The 16,116-nt window shown below is 47.4% G+C and overlaps 1 protein-coding gene across 49 annotated transcripts in view; it reads left to right on the plus strand.

The window, feature by feature from the left end:
- The window catches only part of PCBP3 (poly(rC) binding protein 3), a 319,960-nt gene that overhangs the window by 253,323 nt on the left and 50,521 nt on the right, over positions 1 to 16,116 (plus strand). Inside the window, exon 1 of one of the 49 annotated variants that reach the window (XM_070489075.1) lies at positions 1,109 to 1,254. The exons of 47 other annotated variants lie outside the window; for them this stretch is intronic. The gene's annotated coding sequence lies outside the window, so the exon portion shown is untranslated. Of the gene's footprint in view, positions 1 to 1,108; positions 1,255 to 7,711; positions 7,945 to 16,116 lie in introns of those variants that run through there. One more of the 49 variants, XM_070489076.1, reaches the window with a different exon arrangement.

Consider the following 16,116-nt stretch of genomic DNA (forward strand, 5'->3'; position numbering starts at 1 on the left):
AACATGGGTGGTTTGGTTCTGTTTTTCTTAAAAAATATAATAACACACACCTACTGGAAAAAATATGAATAGGTAAACCCCCAAAATCCTGCTATTGCAGGTGGTCTTTCTGGGTGATGATATTACAGGGGTTTTTTTGCATATATGTGTTTTCTATTTTTTTCTGTAATGAGCTTCCAATACTTGTGTTATTTTTCATTTTTACTTCCCATAATGAACAATCAGGCTGACTTTGGTAGTAAGACCTGCGTGCCTCCGCTTTCTCTCTGTGCACCTCTGTTGGCATTACAATCTGCAGCACATTCTGTGGGCTCTTGCAGTGGGCAGCTTAGTACTCCTGGCAAAATGCATGCCTGACCTCACAGCCAGTGATTCCTGTCCGCAGTCCTAGTTTGACCACTGCCTGTTGTCCTTTTTATCATTTATCTGCATCTGATTTCATTTGAGATGGTGAGGTAAAAGTGATAATTCAGTGAAAAGTGGAAGCGGAGGGCCACTTTCTCCTGCTTGGTGGCAGAAGTGCCTGTTTTGGTGGGTGGATCAGTGTGCATTCTCCATGTCTTCTCCTAGGGTCTGGGTCCATCCTTCTGTCTTGCGCTGCCCAGATCAGAGCCCTAACATCAGGATGGCTCTCAAGGACACACAGTGCTAAGTCTCTATGTGCGGCTTGCTTTTAGGGTGGTACCTAGAAGCTCTAGATCAAACAAAGAAGAAGATGGAAAAACGATTTGCAGTTGGTGCCATCTCAGGCACCTCGTCCTGGTGAGGAAGAGCCTCATCCTGCAGCTTTGTGCGAGGCCCGTGCACGGCAGACAGCCCATGCAGCAGTTACAGCTTAAGTCTTCAGAGCTGCGTTGTGACTAGTGTTGGGCCCTGAGGTCTTTGCCCGCACCCACCCTTCCCTTCCCAGGGCTTAGCTGCTGCGGCTGGTGTCCTGCAGGCATGCCGATTTGTGCGGTGGCCCCTGTTTGGTTGAAGGAGTCATTGAAATGACAGCGCATCCATGCCGGGTGCACCCCTCCAACAGAACGAGGGGAGTTGGGCGAAAAGTAGGTCACATGTGCCTGGTCCCATGTCACGAGGTTTCCAACCTGAGGCCAATGGGATTCATAGCCTCCTTTGGTTTAGAACAAAACACCACTCTAATTTTTCTCCTTTAGCATTTCATCTTCTCTAAACAGGGAGAGTGACCATCTGTCTGATAGCCACATCCAACCAGCCCTTCCCGACCTCACAGAGCCGCTTTGTTCTGAGGTAAGGGGATGCTGGGGCCCGAGCGAGGCTTCTCTGGCTAGGAGAACAGGCTGAGTCCACGAGGGCTGAGGAGCCGGGTGGGTACCGGTTATCAGGAAGAGTGTTAGGAGGATGACCGCAGCTCTGCGCAGTATTTTTCACTGTGATGGAAAAAGTGGAAATGGTGTTCTATTTATACAAGGTTTTAGACGTTCAGATGAGGGTATTCACATCAAGTCCTCTATTTTAATGATATGGCTCTTTTTTAAGAATCAAGGTCAACTATTAACACCCTAATGTGAAAGTGTTATTAAGTAGAAAGATGAACTTATCATTTTACAGGTGTTTGTCAGTCGTTGATACTGGGAACAGGTGTGGACATGTGGTTCTCTTTCTTAGAAATGTTGGTTGTCCCCGTGGTGCAGGGCCCTGGGCTCTTGGTGTTGTTGGTCATCCCCATGGTGCAGGGCCCTGGGCTCTTGGTGTTTGAGAACGTCGACCTCTGAGGTGCACGGGTGAGCTATCGGCTTCCACTAATGTAAAGCATTGTGAGATCCACGTATGAGAACACAGTTAATATATGTTTGCTATTGATGTATGAGGACGTGCACTTTTGGAGCTTGATGCTTATATTGACAAATAACATAATTCTCTATCTCTAGGAAGGCTAGAGAATGTGATTCCTTCATGATAAGCAGATGTGGAATGTACAATAGTGTAACAGTGTTTGTATAACTAACGTGAGTTTTATAGCTTATAAAAAACAAAATTTCGGTTTTTTTGCCTGTCCTTTGAAAGGACTAAAGTATTCTGTTAGTTCAGGATCCTTCTGATGAATATATTTTGGCAAGAAATGAGGATAATATAAAATGTTTGTAGTATCTGTATAGTGGACTGACTGCTGGTGCCGTATTTAGACGAATTATATGCTCCTGTTTGGATTTGCTGGGAAAAAATGTTTTCAGAAATAGTTTGTCAGAGCCAAAGTCATAATGGTATTTGGTTTGAGCCTGTTCTAGCAGAGAAAATTTTTTTGCCTTTCAGGGATAAAATGTTTAAAATTTGTATTTTAACTAGCTTTCCAGGAAACATGGGTCCATGGCCAAGTTCATAGAAGTAAATGTAAACTCTTTAGATTATAAGTTACTCTGCATTTTAGATGTAAAAAATAGCAGTTGCACCCTTGGTAATAAAAGAAGCTTTTCTCTTCTTGGAAATAATGCCTTGTAGAAATATTCAGCATTTAGGGTACTGTCCACTTCCTTCCAACTGTAGCCTGTGAATGGATCTCACGCAGTATTTCTAAAGGGCTCCTTCTACCCATTTTCCAGTCTTGAAGAAAGGGAAGTTTTTGTACTATTTCCTTAAGATAGGGCAGAAATTTCAATGTTTTTTGTATTCATGATTATAAATGCATCTTTTATGCCTGAGGAAGGTCTCCCGTATTTCGATGCCGTTTTTAAAGTCTCCTTTCTCCTGCCCCACCTGCCCTGTGTCCCCATGACTCCGAGAACGTGAGCACTCAGTCATCATATGTGGTAGCAAGCCTGAGACATGCTGACATGACAACCGCGTGTGTTCCCTGTTAATAGAATTATAAAATTGTGCCCCACTCACTGCCTTTAGGGGAAATGAGATCTGTTGTCTCTGAAGTAAAGCCAGCACCCCAGCGAGCATTACGGGGTGTTTGTTCACTGTACTTACTGGTGGAATAGAGTGTTGTTTTTCCAGAAATAATTTAAATGTAACAATGTGGAAGCAGTATGGCCACGGCCTTCTGCACTGCCCGGAAGGACACTGTCCCCACATGGAGCGAGAGGTGAGCAGCTCCGAGCGCTGGTCCCCCCACACGCCTGTCTGCACCAGCTGGGCTGACTCCTGCAAGGGACCTGGGAGGAGCAAACCAGGGCTGCTTTCTTAACAACATGCTTATCGCTTTTGGCCTTGACTCACTGGGAGCTGAAAGGACCACAGACGGAGCTGGGCCAGGCTGGCCTTCTGCAAGTGCCCTCTGACCTTACCCACTTGGTTTGTCAGTGGTGTGTGCTATCTCTGTGAGGCCCCTTGTGCATCACAAGAAGAAACCCACCACAATAAAGCAGACTGTCACCATGTGACGAAGCCTCAGGAAGATTTGGGATCCTGAGTGCCCTGCAGCTGAAACTTTTGAAGAGACATCCTCATTCTGGCTAAGATGCGGGGTTCAGAGGTCAGGGGACTGAGGTACAGCAGGCTGGGTGCTGTGACCTGGGGCCCCCAGGGCCATCTGCAGGAAGAGCACGCATGACATGTCTCACAGGAAGAGCACTGGGTTTCCCTCTCTCTCTGTGAAAGCCGTGTTATTTTAAAGAATAGTACAGATTAGTGATTCTCCAGGAGCGTCCTGTACCACCATCACCATCACCTGAGAACTTTCTGGAGAGGCAAATTCTCAGCCACCCCCTCTCCTAGACTGCCTGAGTCAGAAACTCTGGGGTGGGATCTGGTCTGTGATTTAACAACCTTCTGGGTGAGGCTGCTGTTTATGTAACTGTGCGAGCCGCTGGCATTGACCACACAGGAGTGAAAGTGTAGACATTGTTCATGTGCCTCTCCTGGTGCTGCGGGCATGTGACCCGTAGACGTGGCCTGGTCGGCAGCTAAGGCGTCCTCGCGGAGTGACCGTGCTTATGAGATGACCCATCAGGTCAGATGCAAACCAGTGGGGAACCCTGTGGTGTCATTCTGAGTGTTTCATATTGTGCGTGACTCTGGTGTTCAGGTCAGTCCTTATTGTGCTGAAGTCTTACAGGGTCTGTCTGTCTGTGCCTTTGCTACACAGCAAGACCCCATTGCTAAGCAGTGCCTCATCTGCCCCACTGCTGAGCGAGAGACTCATGGAAAATGGAAGAGCAGGAACCTTAGAGAAAATGTGGTCCTGCTCACTGGTGTTCAGGTCAGCAGGAGTCCAAGGCAGCGGCCAGGTGAGAAGGAGGGCATGGGAGAGGCCACAGGACATCTGATGATGCCTCACAGCACCCTCGCCTGTGCTGTCTGCTGGGTGGTCAGGTGAGGGAAGGAGACAATGCCAGGGGACCATGGGAGCCACCATGGGGTCTGGCATCTCTGGAGGCCTGGCTGGGAGCAGGGGTCAAGCTCCAGAGAGAGACGGCAGCCAGTTCAGAAGCCAGCTACTCATACCCTCTCCCTGCACAAGGCTCCAGCAGCCCTCGCCTCCTGCCTACCCCTTCTCCCGAGCACTGGACTCACTCCCATGAGCGCACAGCCCCCACACTGAGGTGTGTGTGTGTGTGCAGGTGCTGTCATTAAAAACAATCCAGAAGAAAAGGGCAAAAACCTATAGAAGCCGACTACCAGGCTAGACTAATGAAAACATCAGACAGGAATAGGTGAGTGGAGGAGAACAGGTCTGAAGGGAGGTGGGTTTTGTTTTGTTTTCCTTTGATTTTTAATAATAGTGGTATTTAAATCAATAGAAATGGAAAAACTATTCAATAAATGTTGTTAAGTCAATTAGGCATCTATTAAAAAAAAGCAAAAGCAAATGTAGAACTACACCTCACACCAAATGCAAATGTGTTTGAGATGGAGGAATGAGCTAAAGCTGGCAAAAGCTTAAAGGATTCTTAGAAAATGTACATAGAATTTTTTTTTTTTGAGGAAGATTAGCCCTGAGCTAACATCTGCTGCCAATCCTCCTCTTTTTTTGCTAAGGAAGACTGGCCCTGAGCTAACATCCATGCTCATCTTCCTCTACTTTATATGTGGGACGCCTGCCACAGCATGGCTTGATAAGCAATATGTAGGTCCGCACCCAGGATCCAAACCGGCGAACCCCAGGCCACCGAAGCAGAATGTGTGAACTTAACCAGTGTGCCACCGGGCCAGCTCCTACATCAACTTTTTAAAGCGGGCTTTTTTGGGGAAAGGTTTCCTCAGCAAATCACACATCCCAGAAGACAGAGGCCAAGGTCCCGTGCTCACACACCTGCGTGACTACACCACTCCCAGGTCTAGAGCGAGGGCCAACTGCAAGAGAGAGTGGTAACTCAGTGAACAGGCCCTGAATGTTACAGTGACACTGGAAGCTGCTACAGGTCAGGAGGGAAACTGCAACCACGGAGACATAAACACACAGTTCTTAAGAAACGCAGAATGGGAACAAACTGAGAGCCCACGAAGGCAGCATCCAGAGGAAACACGCTTAGAGAGCAGTGAAGTTTTGCGTGGATGCAGTGTCTATGCAGATCGTCTGTGTAAACCCCCAGACCCAGCAGCTCCGCCTGTGGGAATCTGTCTCACCAAGGCTGCATGTGCGCAGATGGTTATAAGCAAGAAAGGGGACTGTCAGTACACACTGTTAAGACAGGTGGGAGCTGTGTAGACATGAAAGTTAGTGGATCATCTCGTGTGGAGCTTGCTCAGTGAAGACAGCAAGTCCTGCACCCCCAGCAGGGCCCATGTCCCCACACAGATGTGCACACCAGGCATGGCCCAGAACTGGAGGCAGCTGAGGCCCTTGGACAGGAGCAGGGTCAACTATGTGTGATCATGTTCACACTGGGGAGGCCTGCTCTCCAGTGAGATCAGTAGTGATAACAGGAAGCATGGACAGTCTCAGGAACGTTGTTTTGATTGAAAGAAGTGCAGACTGTCCGAGTGGAAGAGCAGCCGGGGGAACTGTGGTGACGGCAGCAAGCGGCGCTAGCTGGGGCTGGCGGAGCTACAGGACAGGGGCCAGCAGCACCTCTCTCCAGGTCTGGAAGGTTCCGTGTCATAAACTGGCAGTCACACAGGCGAATGTTTGTGAAATTCAACCTGTACATCTAGATTTGAGCATTCATTGCCTGTAAATTATACCTGCGTTGTAACATCGCCACAGAACACACAGAGTGTGGTATCTATGCAAAACCAAAAGGTAGTGTGTGTGTCTGTTGGGAAATGCTAAGAAAAGGGTCCAGTGACAGCAGCTCCCTCCCTGATGAGGAGGGGGAGTTCAGGGCTCTGTTCCCTCCTCCTGATCTGCATGTTGTTCAGAGCCTCTGGGGCCCTGTCTCCCCAGCTGCGAGGGGGACTGCCCATGGCTTGCTCTGTCATGCTCACTTACACCTCAGCCAGAGCAGTTCTGCTGGTATTTGTTTTGCCTTTTTATTTTCTGCTTTTTACTTCTTTTGAAAAGTATTCTGCTGCTGTTATAATCAAATCTTTCCATGGTCTGGGTGACTGAGAAATGTGTATCTTTGACTTTCTGAGGTTGAAATTGCCACAAAGCCTCCAGAGTGGCATCTGGGGACACATTAATGAATGGACAGCTGGTTTCAGCCAGTAACACCCTGGGTTTCAGAGCTCCCTGCTTCAGACTCCAGTGGGGTGGAAAGGGAAGACGTCCACAGCACCTGCCTCCAGGACAGCTACCTGGCTGGGCTTCCAGAAGCACAGTGAGCCAATCATCTGGTCCCTGAGTGTTGCCACCATCCTCGTCACCATCCCTATCCTCATGCGCAGCCCCCAGTCAGCAAAGATTGTGGCCCAGGCAGTGAGCAAACGGGAGGTGTGCTGGGACACGGTGCACGGGGAGAAAGCCTGGGACAGTGTGTCATCACTCAAGGCCATGTGTCCTGTCAGGGGAGCCCATGGGTGCTGGGAACAGCTCTGGGCAGCTCGGTGGAAACTTCTCTTCCATTGAATTTCAGGTCCTACTGTAGCCAAATCTTTGTTTAACAAAGCTTATGTGGTATGACCCAGTTCTTCCTGGCAGACTGCAGCAGAACCAAGCTCAAGAATCCAGACACCCTAGTCTGGTGGTTCTGTTGGGTTTACCTGTGTGGTATCTATGCATGGGTGCATAAATCCTCAATTGCATTCTGGCAGGTGGAAATACCAAACTCCGTAGTCACACACATGTCACACACTCATATAAAAACAAACCAGACCCATTACAAGTAAATTAAATGCGGCAGGCTGCCGAGAGGTTTGTAGGATTAAGGGGCCATCAGCAGATTGAAGTCCAGGGGATTAAATCTCATCAGGAGCATCGGCTGGGGGGAGGGGACCCCAAGGTACTCACAAGTCAGTGCGGTTACTGCTACAGGAAGGTTGTGGCCTTGTTGCCCCCATCTCCTCTGCCAAGGCTGCCCCTGGCCCCTGGATGCCAGGACCCCTCAGGTGCCCAGAGGTCATCCTCAGCTCTCCCCTCCCTCCCCCAGGGTGAGTCTAACACAGGAGAGGACCACTCCAGGGCCTCAGGCTGTGCCTCAGGCTCCCTCCTATGTGACTCTCTGTGGGCCAACGTAGGATGGGCTCCCTACAGAGTGGGAACCAGATTACAAGTGCAAATCCCTTAGCACAGAGCAGGGCTTGTGGGGGCAGACCCACTACTGCCCCCCTCAGCATCCCCTGGCCATCCCCCTCCTGCCCTCAGCTTCCCGCTAGGACGCTGTCTGTGCGCTGTCCCTGATGGGCAGGGCAGCTCACGCCTGACAGGGTGAGGGCTTCAGTCAGCCAGAGGGTGTTTGCCCAGCCAGACCACAGGTTTGAGTGTGTGTGTGCATTTCCCCGGAGTCTGTTCCCAGGCCACCTCCATCCCATGTCTGCATACTGGATCTCGGTGACCCAACTCTACCCTGCAGGCAGGGCGCAGGCCATTGCTTCCCTGGGATTTATCAAAGACGCTTGCAATTCAGTGGCATCAGGTTCAATTTCCAACTCACGGTATGCTTGGTTTTTTAATCTGACTTTTTGTAGCTTTTAGTCATACTTTAAACATGAAATTTTTTTTGTCTTTTTAGTTTTTTATCTAAATTGTCTTGCTTTTTTCCCCTGAATTTATCTTTGTTTAATTTTTAGTTCTCTGGTGCTGTCTCTGTTTTCTTAACCTTTATAAGTCTTGTCTATTTTTAACTACTTGAATCACTTGTTTTTCTTCTCATGTTTTCACTCATTTTTATTTTCTCTAGAGTTTTACTCACACTTATTATCTTTATATTTATGTTTCCTCTTATTTTTTCTCAATTTTCCTTTCCTTCCTTTGGGAAGATTCTTAATGGTTTTAGTTATTTTAGCTTATATCTTTTTAAAAAAATTATTTTTTTTTAGCAGATGCCATTTGTCAGTATTATAATGATATTATTACTAAAATATTGAGACATTGAAAGAAATGTCTTGCTAAACTAATTTTAGCTTATTTTTCCAACATAGTTAAGAGTAATTTGTGACTCTGCCTGTGATGCTGAATGCATCTTCTGAAAACATCAGTCGTGTGTCTGGGAGACCTGCCAGCAGGGCAGCTGGGAGCTCCAGGCTGGTGAAGTAGAGCATGTGCTGTGGTCCCTCCTGCCCCACCCAGGCCCCCACAAGGCACGAGTGACCTCCAGACTCGCTGCCTGTGCTTCAGGCAGCCACACAAGGACTGGTGGGGGCAAGGAGCAGCCATGATCTGGCTGGAAGCTTCTGGGCCCTGCAGTGATGAGGCTGGGTCACTAGGTCCCAGGCCCTCCTGCTGCACAGGGCAGGGTGGACAGGAAGGCCAGGGCCTTAGACCAGGCTGCCTGGGGCTGCCAGCAAGTCCCTACCCCACGGTCCGGTCCAGTAGGCAAGCTACCTGCTGCCTCTGGCCTCTGTGTCCCATCTATGGACCAGACAGTTGGCACTTCTGTTAGCAGTGTTGTCACAGCTCTGACCATGGTGCTGTTCTTATTCTCGGGACTGAGACTACTCTGAGTCTTTTGAGGAAAGAGAAGCCAGCCCTCTCGATAACGAGAACCCCGTCAGCACCTGAGGTACCCCGTGAAGACACCTCCTAAGGAAAGGGGCCCTGGGACAGCTGTGCAGCCCTGGCCCAGCTCCTGAGAGAGCTGCGCGCCTGTGCCCTTTCTAGGTGCTTTCTCCCACTCTCCCCGCCAGCTCTGAGTGCAGGAGGGCAGGCTGGCAAGTCTGCCTCACCCCTGCGTCCTAGGGCAGTGCTGGTGGATGAGCGCAGGGTCCTTGACCCTAACTGGGTCATAAGGATGAGGGGCGGCTACTGCCCTGATGACCTTATAGGGGCCCCAGGCTGTGACCCACCTCCTCATGCCCTCTCCTGGGTGTGAACCTTGTGGTAGGCAGCGAATCCCAGGACTTGCTCACTCCTCAGAGCCCTGGATCTGGCAGAGCAAGGGTGGTTATGCACGTTTCTCTGGGGATAGTTTTGGCTAACTTCTGAAACAACTGGGCTGCATCTCCTGCCCAGGGAATAGCAGGGAGCCGGGAGCAGCCCAGCACTCAGAACACCCCAGGAGGAGGGGTTGAGGTTCCTATTTTGGGGTGCCACATTAATAAGCGGCTTATGAAGAACATTGGTTCCCATCAGGCAGCGAGGCAGCCTGCTCTGTTATTGCCTTGTGACGTGTTCCCAACACAAGCATTTCTCACATCCTCAGTGAGCTGCAGGGAGTGGATGCCTGGGGATGAGAGGTCAGCTTCAGTGCGGAGGCTCCTGCCCTCAGTGCAGCGTCCCCACAGCCCAGACTGGCCCCTTCCACAGCCTTTTTCTTCCTAGCTGGTTGGCTGCTATTTTTCCTTAAAAATCTCATATACTCAACTTGTCCCAGACTCATTTGCTTTTCATGCTAACAGCACAACATCCTTCCTTTTGTTATGTTTATCTAAAATTCTTCCCTAATTTCCATATTTTTCTTGGAACAAATTACCATGTATGTCCTTTTGTTGTAATAAAAGCTGGAATTAAGAGCTCTGTGCCCCCTTCTCCAGTAAAAAATGGTCCCAAGGACACAGACTTGAAATCAGTGCTTTGCTTTTTTTGGGTAAATGATCTTTACTTAAAATGTTTCTTCTATCCCTATTTTATTTTATCTTATCAGTGATGGCTGTGGAGTTTTATTATGTGCCTTTCCAGCACCTGCTGAGAAGCACCATATGCACTGTCAAGGGCATCTGGGCTAAGTCCTAGCTCCCACTTCCCAGATATGAGGCCGCAGGCATGTGCCCTGCCCCACCCCGTGTCTGCTCTGTGAAATGAGGATGTGCCTTCCTTGCAGGGTTGTGGGGAGCACACCATAGAGACTGCATCAGCGTTAGGTATTGTTTATTATTATTTATATTGTTTTGAGTTTCTCCTTTAATTTATTAATTATGTGGACCGAATTCCTGATATTAAATGACCCATGCATTCCAAGAGTAAACCTCAGTATTATTAGTCTTCATACTTTGCTGATTCTATTTGTTAGTATTTGATCAGAACATTAGAATCTCTAACTGATCAGGAGCTGAGCTGCTGGCTCCCAGCACATACACATGGCCAACCTCACAAGCAGGACCAGTTCTCCCAGTGAGTGTGTGAGCCCTACTTTCCAGCTGCAGCGCATGCTCACCAGCGCTTCGAGTTGGGGTTCCTGTTGTGTGTGTTGTGTTGTATTGTGTTATGTTGTGTTCTGGTGGGCCAGTGCTAGAACAGCTCTGTGCCTGTAATCTGCGTTTCCCTCATGGCTGATGAGGCTAACTGCCTTCTGACATATTTATTAGCCGTTTGGGATGTTGCCTGTTCAAGGCTTTAGCTCACTTTTCCATGAGCGATATGGAAGTATTTTCTGGCTAGGAGCCCTGTGTGATTAAATGAATTGTAAATATCTTCTCCCACTCTGTGGGCCGCTTTTTGCTCTCCTGACCGTGTCTGTTGACAAACAGAAGATCTTAATTCCAATGTGGTCCATCATATCGATCTTTTTGTAAACCATTGGAGCCTTGTTGTCTAAGCAGTCTATCCTTCTCCCCACTTCATGGAGCTAGGACCCTATGTTGTCTTCTCATTTAGAGCCACAGTCCCCTGGAATTTATTTGGGGATGGAATTGATAAGGTAGGCTTCAGGTTATTTTTCTACTCGCTGATCGAGTTGACCCAGCACCATTTGTCAGGAGGACTGACCTCTGCTTTGCGAGTGTCCATACCAGTGCCCTTTTTCCTGACTTTCTGGTGTGTTCCATCACTCTGCTGTCTATTCCTATGCTCCTATCACGCAGACTAAGTTACTCTAGCTTTCTGGTAAATAGATCTTCTCACTTCATGCTTTTTCTTTGGGAAAGTCTTGGTTACTCTTGGCCTGATGCATTTTTCACATATGTTTTAAAATCAGCTTGTCTATGTAATTGAAACTGGAGGTCAATTTGGGGAGAATTACCAACTTATTGAGTATTCAAGTCCATGCATGTGATATATTTCTCTAGTTCTTAAGTCTTCTTTAATTTCTCTTAATAATGTTTTATAGTCTTCTTCATAGAGGTTTTACACACCTTTTGTTCGATTTATCCCAACTCTGATTTTTTTTATGTTTTCATAAATGGTATCTTTCATTAAGTTTTCATTTTCTAACTTTTGCTGGTGCAGAGATAGATAATTCCAGTCACCCAGTTAAACTCATCCCTTCTTATAATTATCTGTAGATTATTCTGAGTCTTGTGTGTCCGGTCATCATCTGTACCCATCTGTGTGGTGGGTGGCTCCTCCCTGCTGGCCTCTTGCCGTGTCATGGGGCACACACCCTGGAGAGTGCCCATCAGGGGCCCCTGATATTCAGGAGGCACAGACCCGCAGTGCAGTGCATGTGTCTCCAAGCGGGAGGTGTCAGGAGGGCTGTGCTGCGGGAGCTCTTGGTCCCAAAGCCAGTTATGAAACCCAAGTGGCCACAGTAATTCCGACTCAAGCATCTCTTTTCCCAGAACCCATAACTGGTTCCAGGGTCTCAGGAATCGCTGTCAGGAACCACAGCTGGTCCAGCACCTGGGGAACTTGGAGTGTCTCTACCAAGGCTGCCCCCCAGGCTGTGCTGCGTGCCTGGCTCATTGTGATGTCCTGGGTGGATGGGCACTGCAGACACCTTAGTGGTCGGGTCAGGTCCCAGCATCATATTGCCATCCTTGGGAGTCCACAGTGGGGTCGGTAAGCACAGTTCTGTCCCTGCTGATGCTGTCACCACGGCATCCATCGAATTCCCTTGGGCTAAATCACACAACACCAGAAAGCTCATGTTGTTTGTCAGCTGGGCCTGGAGAGTGACGAGTTGGGCAGACCCCACCGGCAGGTGGACCTCGTGTGTTTCTGCCATTCCCTCTGACTTCCTTTGGCTCAGCACCCTCTCCTGGCTTCCCGCTGTGGTCTTGGATGTCTGCCAGCAAGGACCTAGGTGATGTCCACCATCCAGGGTGAGGACAGGAGGGAGGGATGTCCAATCCTCCCCCAGTGCAGTGGAAGCATGGGGACCATTCCCAGCCTCTTCCCTTCACATCTCATTGACCTGAGGCCCTAAGAAGCTCTCCTTCACTTCCTTCCAGAAGAGGACCTCTGGGATCTCCAATCTACCTGGGATATACGTTTGAGGGGTGAGGTAGGAATTGAAGGTTGATTTTCAACCTTTTGGGTTGCCAACTGTCCAGGCTGCAGTCTAATTCCTCCACCAAACTTGAGACCCACTCAAGGGTGATGGCTGTGTTCCCTTGTTCTCTGCCCCAGTGCCAGGGACCTGGTAAGAAGTGAGTGTTCCTGTTGAATGTCCCTGCTGTGATCGGCACTGTGGCCAGAGAGTCTACGGGAAGATAAGACATATGCAGACAGACTGAGCATCTGCTGTATGCAGGTGCTAGGCACACAGAGAAAGCAGGGCTCCCTTACCTGCAGCCTCTGGGAAGGTCAAGTCCACACACAGCTCATCACACCAGGGGCTGGAGGGGGTGTCAGAGCCAGGACCGGACCCAGGTCTCAGGGAGTCCTACCCTGTCTCCCCATGAAAGACGTTAATAGTCTTGAAATACATACTTGAAATAATTGAAACATTTGTAAGAGACACGCTCAGACGTAGATTATACCCTAGATGCTGGGCACTTTCCCCAAAGGTAGGACTGAGAAGTATCAGCATCCCTGGGGAAGCCTGCATGTTGCCATAGAGAAAAAAGCTCTGTACCATCCCAGACACAAGGCCAGTACACTACAGCCTCTAGAGCAGGGAGGGGAGGGGAGCAGGCCACTGACTCCCAGCCCCATTGCATTTGTCTGTCTGGACACTTTAGCGACAAGCCAGCAGCCTGTGCAGAATGCTCACTGACGTAGGGGTTGCATAAGCCCTGAACATCTTTCTAATGCTAACCGTGACTGGCAAGAGCCTTACATTACAGAAATCTCCTCTCCTCTACATGGCCTCGAGGACATAACATGCATTGTGAGTCTCTCAAAGAGCATAAAGCAGCTAATAAGCTCTGTCGGGTTCTGCTTTCCTGGCCTCCTACAGCCTGATGGGGCACTGAGCTGTTAAACACGATAAATCAAGTCTATGCTTGTCCCCGAGGTTCTTCCCACAGTCGCCTCCCCAAGACAGCTGAGGCCTTGGGTGCAGCCTTGGACAAAGCACAGCTGATGGGGCCACAGCAGAGCTGTCGCCTGACCAGCACTCACTGCTGCTGCGTGGGCCTCAGGTGGCGGTGTTGCTGGCAGGACTTCTCCCTTCTCTGGGCAAGAAATCTCCTGTTGGAGAGAAGGGGCTAGGACGCTCACAGTGAGTGTGATTGCTGTTGTAAAGTCCACAGACAGCTGTATGACTTCTACTTTAATAGGCAAATCTATGTACCCTTCCCCCTAGAAGAAAAGTCTTACAATTCAGACATTAGATGCCACTTTCAAACCCCAGACTCCTTCCTCCAGGTCTGAAATGAATGTCATCATTGGTCTTTATATTTGACCAGAACGAAGACAGAGTTTGCCTGGCTAGTGGTCAGGAACATGAGCTCTAAAACCAGCTGGTGGTCATTCGGTTTCTACATGTAAAACAGAGATGGCACTGCCCTCCTGAATTAGGACAGAGTGGATTTGCATGTGTAAAAGCATGTGCTGCTGTTGTAGCTACACATCTTATTATGACAATATTTATTCTACTAGAATTCTAATGATTTGAATATTCTTTTAAAAAAGAATGATTAGAAAATTTGTTTTATAAGAATTTCACTAAGCAGTACTGGACATAAACACATTTTGCCAATTTAATCAATATAAAAGATCAGATGAGGTTTTGGTTCTGGTTAAAGTGAAATAAGCTACACCTGCCAACTAACATCATAGGTAATGGTGAAAGACTAACGCTTTCCCCCTAAAATCATGAACATGACAAGGATGTCTGATCTCCCCACTCCTGTTGGAGAGAGTACTGCAAGTTTAGTCAATTCAATATGACAACAAAAGGAAATAAAAGGCATACAGATTTGGAAGGAAGAAATAAACCTGTCCTGTTTGCAGATGACGCAATTGTCTACATCAAAAATCCCGTTAAGGCTACAAAAAATACCTCCTAGAACTAATAAGCAAGTTCACTTGTTTAAAAATGCAAGGCCAGGGCCGGCCCAGTGGCCCAGTGGTTAAGTTCACGAGTTCCGCCTCGACAGCCCAGGGTTCACTGGTTGGGATCCTGGGTGCGGACCTATGCACTGCTTGTTAAGCCATGCTATGGCAGGCGTCCCACATGTAAAGTAGAGGAAGATGGGCACACATGTTAGCTCAGGGCCAGTCTTCCTCAGCAAAAAGAGGAGGATTGGCAGCAGATGTTAGCTCAAGGCTAATCTTCTGCGAAAAAAAAATGCAAGGCCTACATACAAAAATCATCTCTATTTCTATATGACATCAGTGCACAATCAGAAACCAAAATTCAAAATACAACACCACTTACAAGAACTCCAAAAAGCGGTATACTTGCTATACAGCTAACAAAATATGCACAGGTTTATATGCTGAAAACCACAAAATGCTGATGAGAGAAATGAAAGAAGACCAAATAAGAGACATCCTGTCTTCATAGATTGGGACAATCAATATAATACAGATGCTAATGCTTCCCAAATAGATCTATAGATTTAATGCACTTCCTATCAAAATTCCAGCAGGAGTGTTTATAGATATAAACAAGGTGAATTTAAAATTTACATGACAACACAAAGGAACTCATTAACCCAAGAGAATTTTGAAAAAAGAATAAAGTTGGAGTAATTTTAAGACACTATAATGCTACAGTAATCAAGACATTGTGGACAGATGGGCACATATATAAATGAAACAGAATACAGCCGAGAATACACCCACACAGGTATAGACAATTGATTTTTGACAAAGATAAGAAAGCAATTTAACACAAAAAGGGTGGTCTTTTCAAGAGATGGTGTTGAAACAATTGGATATCCATACACAAAAAACAAAACCAAGAAAAAATTCTTTGACTTAAATTTCATACCTTACACAAAAATTAAATAAAAAATGGATCAAATATCTAAATATAAAACTATAAACTATTTAGGAGAAAATACAGGAGAGTTAGTCACATCCATAAAAATGAAAATTTTAGACAAAAGCCATAAAAGATAAAATTGAGGAGTTGTACTTCATCACAATTAAAAACATTTGCTCTGTGAAAGACCCTATTAAGACGTGAAAAGACAAACCAGAGACTCAGAGAAAATCTTTGTCAATTGCATATCCCAAAAAGGGCTTGTATCCACAGTATATAGAGAACTCTTTAAACTCCACAGTAAGAAAACAAACAATCCAGTTAGAAAATGGACTAAACACTTGAACGGACACTTCTCCAAACTGGATGATTGGATGGGAAATAAGTACATGAATAGATGTTCAGCATCATTAGCTGTTAGGAGAAAGCAAATTAAACCGCAATGAGATATCACTACCATCTATTCAAATGGGTAAAGAAAAAACACAATTCCAGGTGCTGACACGAATACGGAGCAAGTGGGTCTGTCTTGTCCTAGTGGGAATAGAAAATGGTGTGTCTACTACAGCAAACAGTCTGACGGTTTCTTATAAAGTTAAATATGCACTTAACATTCAATCAGTAATCACAGTCT

Source organism: Equus asinus, chromosome 18 (genome assembly GCF_041296235.1).
Source record: "Equus asinus isolate D_3611 breed Donkey chromosome 18, EquAss-T2T_v2, whole genome shotgun sequence".
Taxonomy (NCBI): Eukaryota; Metazoa; Chordata; class Mammalia; order Perissodactyla; family Equidae; genus Equus; species Equus asinus.